Genomic DNA, 11,222 nt, shown 5'->3' on the forward strand with positions numbered 1-11,222 from the left:
TCAGGGAGTCAAATTGATTGAATTCTTGACCTAACAGTGCAAGGGTACCCTTGTGGGTGAGGAGAAGATGTCCCTGTATTCTTCCACAACTGCATCCACCTGCTTCTACTGCTTGGAGGAACCCTTCCTAGGGGCCATAGATGTGGCTACGACCTTCCCTTTACTTTGAGAGCAAATAAGAAATAAAGCAAATTTCCCAATCTGGGAGATGACCTTACTGCATTGCTTAGCAAAGATCAAAGAGATGGCAATAAGTGGGGCTACCTCCAGTATCATGTATAACTTAGTACCCAAAGAAATAATAACATAACGAGGTCTAGACTCGTATACAACATGTCGCTTCCATAAGTATGGTTGTCCTAGTAATACATCACAAACTTCAAGAAGAGAAACATCACACAGTACTTCATCCGTGAAGGGCTTAATGCTATAAGGAAGGTGACACTGTTGGCTGACACGAAGATCTCATCCTTGGTGAAGACACCCATGGTGTACGACTGCGTATGTGTTGTAGTCGATAGGCCCAACCGCTTCACGACCTCTGCTGAAAAGAGGTTCTTTTGGCTCTCACTGTCAATAATGAACTGCAACGAAGAACCCTTCATCCACATCTGTGAGTGGAATAGGCACTCCCCCGCTTCTGGATCGTCAGGCTCAATCTTTTGGATCTTGGTGTGGCCATAATGGCATTAGGCTCCACGTCAATGATCTACATCCCTTTGTCATTCCCCTGGTCGGGTTCCGACTCAAAGTCAGAACATGCGTTGGGCTCAAAAGGCTTTAGCTCGGCCACTAGTGATTGCTTGGCCTGACACTCACTTGTGTTGTGAGTGGAGCTCTTATGGAACTCACACCACTTTCCCATGTCCTTATTTGTCTTCGTGGTGTTGTTCTTTTCTTGCGGCTTCGACAGGTTATCATGGGTTGCCCCGCCTTGGCTTTGCCCTTTGCTTTGCAGTTTGGGGGCGCCTTTCCCTTGCTTCAGATTCACAGAACCAAAGTCTCGTCTTTTCTATTTAAGCTTCTGCTCAATCTTGACAACGTATCGGTACATTGTGCCAAGCAAGGAAATGTACAGGAACTCCATCTCATCCTACATGTACATGTGTAGGCAGCTGCGGTACTTGAGTACCAAATGTTTCTCAGAATCCTTAATACTCAAGTTCGTGCGAAGGGTATGAAAAACATTAGTAAACTCTGGCACGTCTTAGTCCCTTCCCTGTCACAGTGTGGTCCACTTTATGTATTTATCCTCATAGTTCCTAACAGGATAGTACTACTCCTTGATGGCATCCTGGAACGAATCCCAAGTGGGTGCCATTGAAAATAGTGAGGGCGTACTTTCATCCTTCTGCTCGCAGTAGGTTTCCCACCAGTCCTTGACGTGGGGGGCGACTTTGAGAAGAGTAAAAGCAATCTTTTCCCGGTTGGAAAAATCATGAACAAAAATATCCTTCTAGCAGATTTAACCATTTATCTACAGTGTATGCATCTATTTGACCCTCAAATATGGGAATGTCAAAGTTAACTTGTACCTAAAAGGGTGTGGCGCTTCCAAAGTAGTTGTTGGAAGTAGATGCGTCGCCCCTGGGTAGTCGCTGAAGGATTTGGGAATAGTTGTCCATCATCGCATTCCTTTGTCGCTTGAGAGCTTCTTCGAGCAAGATTTTGATAAGATCTCCTGCCCCCCCCCCGTCTTTCTTTTCTTCCGCCATGAGAGGCCATCGGGATTTGCGACGCTGGTCTTGCAAAGGTTCGACCAGTTCAAGTCCTAACTCCTTACATCCCGACCTCGTTGGGGACATGTATAGAAAAACATAGAACAAGCAGATCGCCCTGATACCACTGATCCAAATTTAAATATGAGTGCAATAAATTATAGATATAACCATAAACACAAAGATGCAACAAAAATAACGCTTCATTTCATTAATATCAAATACTGAAATATGCTTACAAACATAATGCAAATAAGACTAGCTCGGGCGATGGTAGCTTATCTCTGAAAAGAGATGTGGTGGCTACATGCCTCTAAACTGTGTTACAATGAGGCTCAAGGGCCTATTTATTATTGGAAAACATGAGAAAACCCTAAATAACCAAAACCCTAACCTCAGTAGATGTAACACCAGGAGTTTGTGGGCCCCGTTGGGGTTAGTTGGGCAGCCACCTTCCCGGGGTCATAACTTGGTCATATTATCTTCATTTGGTGCGTATGATACCTTGTTGGAAAGGTCTATATGAGTGCTATAGGTTGTGCCACAATTCCTTGCCTACGACAAGAGGCTTGCTGCGAACCACCTAAAAAAAAAAACAAAAAACAAAAAAACAAAAAAACAAAAACAAACAAACAAACATTGTTTAGGGGTCAAAACTGCTCCAGAAGTTCAGGACCCGAAAAACTGCTAAAAATAGTAAATGCTGAAATAAACAAGGAAACAAATGAAATTAACTGGAGGTCTAGGTGGGATAGGTGGGTGGCCAGCAATATCCACCTGGATCAATATTAGTTCACAACTTTTTGTCAATTCAGTCTTTGACACTCTCATTCTATTATCTCTCTCTCCCATACTCTTGCACACTTAAAGAAATTTTGGAGCATTGTTGGAGCATGCTTGGAGCACTCTAGTTTTCATTGGATTGGAGAAACAAGGCAAAGGAAAATTTGAAAAGCGCAAGGAGACAACGGGATCAACTACTACAACTAGATTGCTTTGCAAGCACTGAGTTGCAGGTATGATTTCCTTGCTAGTTTTGGCATGCATGGTATATGCATGTGGCTATTTGGTTATGATCTATCATTGGCATGGAGGATTGCTTGGATTAACAGTGGCTTTGCCTAACCTTGCCATTTCTTGGATAGCCATGGTGTTGTGGGTTTCCTACTTAATTGTTTCGATTGGTGCTCATGCTCCTTATGACTATGGGTTGAGTTACTAGTTTTTGGAGCCTTGGTTGAACAAACGCTTTGGAAGCCCTGGAACAACTTGGGCAGAGTTACTAGTCTTGGAAGCCTTGGTTGGATAAACAATCTAGAGCCCTTGGTGGGTTGATTTACTAGTCTTGGAGTCTTGGTTGGACAAATTATTTGGAGCCCCGTTATAGTTGTCAGTTGAGTTACTAGTCCTGGAGCCGGGTTGGAACATACGCTTTGGAGCCTTGGACAACTTGGGTAGAGATTGATCTAGTGATGGTTAGTGATGTTCGACCATGAGGTGGAATCACTAGTTGAGGGTTGATGTGGTTTGGCCTCTGCAAGCCCTGGTTTGGTTTCACTTGGTTTATTTTGTTGTAGCTCATTCTAGCCCATCTAAAAGGTTAAAGATTTAAAAAAATTCCAGCACATGGTTACATTTGCTAAGTTTATTGGCCCTATCAATATGTGTTGGCAATTCCATAAGTGGAAGCCATTCTTAGTGTTCATAAATATGATAAAATGGTGTCATAACCTATTGCATCAGTAAATTAGTGGAAATTGTTCATTGAGGCTTTAGTTCCACATTTTGGAAGACCATTTGAGGCAGAAACAATGTTTTGCAAGGGGGTGGTCCATCCTTGCTACACTAGGAAACTTATTGTTTCTGGCACTTCACATTGTTAATCCAATTTCCTAAGCAACAACTAATTTTGTCATTCCAAAGTTCTCACCATTTTGATTCACAAGACTGAAGGTGTTCCTGAGGTTTTTGGTGATTTAACAGTCATGACATTAAGCATGTTTCATGCAGTTGTTGGAAGGGCAACGCTCAAGGGTGAAAGCCATAATATTTTGCATCAGTTTTGGGCAATGGTTTCGTACATTATGAATACATTGATTTTATCCTTAGTGGAGTGGTCATGGCAAAAATCATTCTTCATAGTAAAAAAAATATTATAGAGTTCTAGTAACATTCCTCAACTCACAAGAAAACAGGTGCTTTGTTTTGTTTCTTCAGGGGATGAATAGTTTTCTCTAACCCTTATTGTGAATGGATCAACAACACAATATTTGTTACACTCACTAGGGATGGATAAAATGACTAATATAAAGATGCTTGTTATAAAATACACAAGGATTGAGACAAACAAAAAGTTTTAGAGGCCTTTGGAGAAAGTTTTGATTTCAGATATGGAAAATCAGAAGTCCTTTCGATTCTTTTGCTTTAGAAGATAGAATGCACAACATGTGGACAAAATATTGAAATGAAAAGCAATCACTGAGCAAACAATTTTTCGCAGGTGGCGTAGGAGGCGAATTTTGATTTCTTATTACAAACAAACGAAGTTAAATAATCTACTATGCGGGTTTTGTCCAAAATGACCCATATTGTTTTCAACGCAAGAATTTTCCATAAATTTTGAGTGGTTTCAAAGATTTTGAAGGTTCCTTCAAATATCAATTTTCCTAAAAACATCTTATAATTTTTATTGTAAATTCTTGCAAAAACAAATTTTCATAGAATCAACTCTACAATTTTGGGTATCGAAGAGTTTATGCAAAATGCACCGAGAGAAAGAGCCTAGGTCCAATGGGGAGTAGTGCTTTTTGTGTATAACATGTCAAAAACCTTTGTCAATGATGGTGAATGCAAAAGGTGAAGGAAGTTGTCGTTTTGTGGATGTGGTATTTCTAGTTTCCAAAATCAATATGATATATAACGTGCCATGGTAATATTGCAGTCTATTTGTTTATCAATGTTTTGAAACTTGCAAGTTAATGAAAGTCAGTGCATATGCAAGAAGAGGAGCTCACAATAGCTCACATATTATATATCAAAGGGAATGACGCAGAAATCAAAGTTTGTTTGGAATGAAATGCCATAAAAGGATTCTTGCTCAACTTAACCATTTATGATGCTCTTCTCGTGGATATTGTAAGCAAATAAATTTGAAAAGAGTTAATTTGGTATTATTACGAAATGATGAGCGAACGTCTGGCTCCTACAGTTGGGACTTATAATATACTTCTTGGCAGCCTTTGTCAAATAAGAATGATGCAAGAGGTAGATAGTTTGTTAAATAAATGGGTGATCAGAAGTTTTGTGCTTGTCTAGGATCAAATTTCATAGCTGCCACTATAACACCAAGAACATAACCAAGAGTATAACCAACCACTTGTAAGTCGAGTATACTAAGTTTTTATGATTTTAGCAAGAGCAGACTCACGGGAAAGGGGAATCCGCCCCTCTAGCCACCACCACAGCAAGGCATTGTACTCAATGAGATTTGAACTTCGATCTCTCCGGACTTCGTCCATGACTTACTGTCAAACCACCCAAATATATTACCTACAACGACCGGAAAAACACGAGGATATATCAGAAATTATTGAGCCGTTACATGACTATGATGATTGTCGGCTGACTTAGTGATATGAATTAAACGTTCTTATATTCGATGCCAGTCTCCAATGAATAATCGCTAGTTCCTTGTTGATAATTTTAACAGAAGTCCAAGCAAGCAGGTATTTCTTATTTCTACTCGCGCTGGTGGGCAAGGATTAAATCTCATTAGTGCAAATCGAGTGGTTATGTTTGATTCAAAATGGAACCCTGCATAGGACTTGCAAGCACAGGACCGACCATTCCATTATGGGCAGAAATGGCATGTTACAGAATTTCACTTTCTAGTTGCAGGGTCCCTGGGCGAACTTATTTATACCCGCCAGATATATGAACAACAATTTTTCGAACATTGTTGTTTCTGGAAACCTTGAAAAACACTAATTCGATGAGCTTTGGACATTGTGATGCTGATGGAAAAGATCAAACGATAATCAAAGGTATGCCTATGGATCAACCAATGCACATCTTGGAGAAAACCTCTAGCTCTAAGTCTGTGGAACAGTCAAAGATAGTTCCTGCAGGTAGTCAAAGTAATAAGGAGTATCTCCAAGATGGTATATGCATGTGGCTATTTGGTTATGATCTATCATTGGCATGGAGGATTGCTTGGATTAACAGTGGCTTTGCCTAACCTTGCCATTTCTTGGATAGCCATGGTGTTGTGGGTTTCCTACTTAATTGTTTCGATTGGTGCTCATGCTCCTTATGACTATGGGTTGAGTTACTAGTTTTTGGAGCCTTGGTTGAACAAATGCTTTGGAAACCCTGGAACAACTTGGGCAGAGTTACTAGTCTTGGAAGCCTTGGTTGGATAAACAATCTAGAGCCCTTGGTGGGTTGATTTACTAGTCTTGGAGTCTTGGTTGGACAAATTATTTGGAGCCCCGTTATAGTTGTCGATTGAGTTACTAGTCCTGGAGCCGGGTTGGAACATACGCTTTGGAGCCTTGGACAACTTGGGTAGAGATCGATCTAGTGATGGTTAGTGATGTTCGACCATGAGGTGGAATCACTAGTTGAGGGTTGATGTGGTTTGGCCTCTGCAAGCCCTGGTTTGGTTTCACTTGGTTTATTTTGTTGTAGCTCATTCTAGCCCATCTAAAAGGTTAAAGATTTAAAAAAATTCCAGCACATGGTTAAATTTGCTAAGTTTAATGGCCCTATCAATATGTGTTGGCAATTCCATAAGTGGAAGTCATTCTTAGTGTTCATAAATATGATAAAATGGTGTCATAAGCTATTGCATCAGTAAATTAGTGGAAATTGTTCATTGAGGCTTTAGTTCCACATTTTGGAAGACCATTTGAGGCAGAAATAATGTTTTGCAAGGGGGTGGTCCATCCTTGCTACACTAGGAAACTTATTGTTTCTGGCACTTCACATTGTTAATCCAATTTCCTAAGCAACAACTAATTTTGACATTCCAAAGTTCTCACCATTTTGATTCACAAGACTGAAGGTGTTCCTGAGGTTTTTGGTGATTTAACAGTCATGACATTAAGCATGTTTCATGCAGTTGTTGGAAGGGCAACGCTCAAGGGTGAAAGCCATAATATTTTGCATCAGTTTTGAGCAATGGTTTCGTACATTATGAATACATTGATTTTATCCTTAGTGGAGTGGTCATGGCAAAAATCATTCTTCACAGTAAAAAAAATATTATAGAGTTCTAGTAACATTCCTCAACTCACAAGGAAACTGGTGCTTTGTTTTGTTTCTTCAGGGGATGAATAGTTTTCTCTAACCCTTATTGTGAATGGATCAACAATACAATATTTGTTACACTCACTAGGGATGGATAAAATGACTAATATAAAGATCCTTGTTATAAAATACACAAGGATTGAGACGAACAAAAAGTTTTAGAGGCCTTTGGAGAAAGTTTTGATTTCAGATATGGAAAATCAGAAGTCCTTTCGATTCTTTGCTTTAGAAGATAGAATGCACAACACGTGGACAAAATATTGAAATGAAAAGCAATCACTAAGCAAACAATTTTTCGTAGGTGGCCTAGGAGGCAAATTTCGATTTCTTATTACAAACAAACGAAGTTAAATAATCTACTATGCGGGTTTTGTCCAAAATGACCCATATTGCCTTCAAAGCAAGAATTTTCCATAAATTTTGAGTGGTTTCAAAGATTTTGAGGATTCCTTCAAATACCAGTTTTCTTAAAAACGTCTTATAATTTTTGTAAATTTTGGCAAAACAAATTTTCATGGAATCAACTCTACAATTTTGGGTATCGAAGAGTTTATGCAAAATGCATCAAGAGGAAGAGCCTAGGTCCAATTGGGAGTAGTGCTTTATGTGTATAACATGTCAGAAACCTTTGTCAATGATGGTGAATGAAAAAGGTGTAGGAAGTTGTCGTTTTGTGGATGTGGTATTTCTAGTTTCCAAAATGATGGTGAATGAAAAAGGTGTAGGAAGTTGTCGTTTTGTGGATGTGGTATTTCTAGTTTCCAAAATCAATATGATATATAACGTGCCATGGTAATATTGCAGTCTATTTGTTTATCAATGTTTTGAAACTTGCAAGTTAATGAAACTCAGTGCATATGCAAGAAGAGGAGCTCACAATAGCTCACATATTATATATCAAAGGGAATGACGCAGAAATCAAAGTTTGTTTGGAATGAAATGCCATAAAAGGATTCTTGCTCGACTTAACCATTTATGATGCTCTGCTCGTGGATATTGTAAGCAAATAAATTTGAAAAGAGTTAATTTGGTATTATTAGGAAATGATGAGCGAACGTCTAGCTCCTACAGTTGGGACTTATAATATACTTCTGGGCAGCCTTTGTCAAATAAGAATGATAGGTAGATAGTTTGTTAAATAAATGGGTGATCAGAGGTTTTGTGCCAGTCCAGGATTAAACTTTATAGCTGCCACTATAACGCTAAGAGCATAATCAAGAGCATAATCAACCACTTGTAAGTCGAGTATACTAAGTTCTTATGATTTTAGCAAGAGCAGACTCACGGGAAAGGGGAATCCGCCTCTCTAGCCACCACCACCGCAGGGCATTATACTCAATGAGATTTGAACTTCGATCTCCCCGGACTTCGTCCATGACTCACTGTCAAACCACCCAAATATATTACCTACAACTACCTGAAACACACGAGGATATATCAGAAATTATTGAGCCGTTACATGACTATATGATTGTCGGCTGACTTAGTGATATGAATTAAACGTTCTTATAATCGATGCCACTCTCCAATGAATAATCGCTAGTTCCTTGTTGATAATTTTAACAGAAGGCCAAGCAAGCAGGTATTTCTTATTTCTACTCGCGCTGGTGGGCAAGGATTAAATCTCATTAGTGCAAATCGAGTGGTTATATTTGATTCAAAATGGAACCCTGCATAGGACTTGCAAGCACAGGACCGGCCATTCCATTATGGGCAGAAATGGTATGTTACAGAATTTCACTTTCTAGTTGCATGGTCCCTGGGCGAACTTATTTATACCCTCCAGATATATGAACAACAATTTTTCAACATTGTTGTTTCTGGAAACCTTGAATAACACTAATTCGATGAGCTTTGGACATTGTGATGCTGATGGAAAAGATCAAACGATAATCAAAGGTATGCCTATGGATCAACCAATGCACATCCTGGAGAAAACCTCTAGCCCTAAGTCTGTGGAACAGCCAAAGATAGTTCCTGCAGGTAGTCAAAGTAATAAGGAGTATCTCCAGTGCAGTTTGGAGCGCTGCCCACTTTGCAGGATGCTGTCACCAAGATCCAACGAAGCCCCGACAACATAAACTACACGAGGTTTATGTAAATGAGTCCCTCCGTAAGTGGTTGAGTCCAAACCACCCATCATAAGATCGACGACTATAAATCATTACGACATCACTCCTCGATAATTCCTCAAACCATTATGAGTGGTTTCGTAAGAAGTATTCAATTTTCAAGAGCTGTATGTGGTTTTTATGGCGAGTATCAATATTTATATTCGGCAAAAATTATGACTTGTGTTAATGTTGTGTTTAATTTTAAAAGGCCCAACATGTATTCGCTTCGTAAAATACGAAAAGGGGGTGGGGTTTTGTTTTCAAAGGTTTTTACTTAATATTATATATATTATATAATATTAATATTACCTTTTTGTAATTTAAATATTTCACAAACTTTTAAAAAGAAGAAGGAAGAACCATTTTCCTAACTATTCTCATTTGAAACTGATCATGATAGTGAGTATAGTTAGGTTAGGAGGCAGAAATAAAAGTTCATAATTTAGATTTTGAAAGGGCTCGAAGTCCAGTCTTAATGACCGAGTATTGTAAACCAGAATCTTTTTGAAGCTTGAATAATATATGTCAGTTTGATTCCAACATTGGTGTTGTAGTGATTATTTTTCTCATGTGTCCAAACATTCATATATGTTTTTCCTCTCTTGGATAATGTAAGATGCAGCTGGCGCTTTAGTTTATGTTTTTAATGAATTTGCTTCGTTGTGCTCATTAACATTTCGTTGTAATCATTAAAAATTAAGCTTGAAGCACAAATACTTAATAGCCTGTGCCAAAACTTTGTCTCCTTCATTTTGTGCTTTACATCTTCGCCCTACAACTCTCATAGTCTCTGGCCATTCAGTTTTAAAAGGCTAGGGTTTCAAAACTATAACTTTTGGTTACAAGCCTTCATGGCCTGTACTTTCAGCCATTAATTTCAATCTTTTTATCCAATCTCAAAATGTCTCAGGCACTGGTTCCCCCACAATCAGGGACTGTCTCCTAAGGTACAACATATTCCATGAGATCCCACATTCATGCTTTGAATATGGCACTGGGTTGATTGGCTAAAAGAGAGATTTGGCTCAACCTAATCTATGGTTAGGTGGTACGTGGAAGTCCCTGACTTGGTTGACTTTTGCACATGTTAATAAGAGCTCTTTTCCTCTTGTATTTCATGAGTATTTATACTTGCTATTATGTGGCTTTGATGGTTGTTCTATCATTGTTATTATTCTAGTTACATGCTAGTTATAAGCATGGTTTCACGATCGATCCTAGTTATGGCTCTTAACATGTTTTGATTGGTAAATGAATGGTTATTGAATGCATGACCTAATAGATGTTATTGCAACTATTGTGAGAGGCATTAGACCTTCTTGACGATTCCCAGATAAGTATCATACCACTATGTTCAGATATGCATTCATGACTTGTAGATTACATGTTCACAATGTGTTTGATGAAATCACTGTCATGGTTAGGCCTGGTTAGGTCAAGTTCTTGACTAAGTTTTACATTGATGCCTTTGTCCTTGTGTCATGCATAATTTTGGAAAGTTCTATCAAGTTTTGGGTAGAGGTTTGGATCCTATCCCTAAAAAAGTGGCTTAGATTTCAGGGTCACATGATCAGAACTGGGAAATATAGATTGCAGTCGCTGGGAGGCAGGGTTATCCATGTGACTAGAGGGTCACAATTATTGGCTTGCCTTGTTATGCAAGTGACTGAGAGTCTAGATCACTAAAGAGGCAAGTTAACTTAGGGTTTGGGCACTTGGAGTGGTTGTTTGGCTCCCGGGGTTCTTGTAGCTCCTGAGAAAGGTCAATAAGTTTTCATCTTGTCGACTCCATTTCCTTAATGTGATCTAGGAGGTCGAGTCATGTCATAGTAGCCCTCAAATCACGTTTACCCTAGCAGGCCGATGAAACTGGGTAGATATGGGAGGGGTGGTTACAATTGACTAGTCATTTATTCAAGAAATTTGGCCCTAGGTGTGTTAGACCTAGACCAACCAAATATCTATTTAACAAGTTTGAATGTCTTATTTAGAAATTGGATAAAGGAATTGGATGAATTCCTTAATTTTGGAGGTAAGTGATCCAAAATTTGGGTTGCTCATCTGGTGGGGTTGAGGAGTC

Source organism: Pinus tabuliformis, chromosome 9 (assembly GCF_031772625.1).
Source record: "Pinus tabuliformis cultivar Carrire ecotype Pingquan chromosome 9, CPIR1, whole genome shotgun sequence".
Lineage (NCBI taxonomy): Eukaryota > Viridiplantae > Streptophyta > Pinopsida > Pinales > Pinaceae > Pinus > Pinus tabuliformis.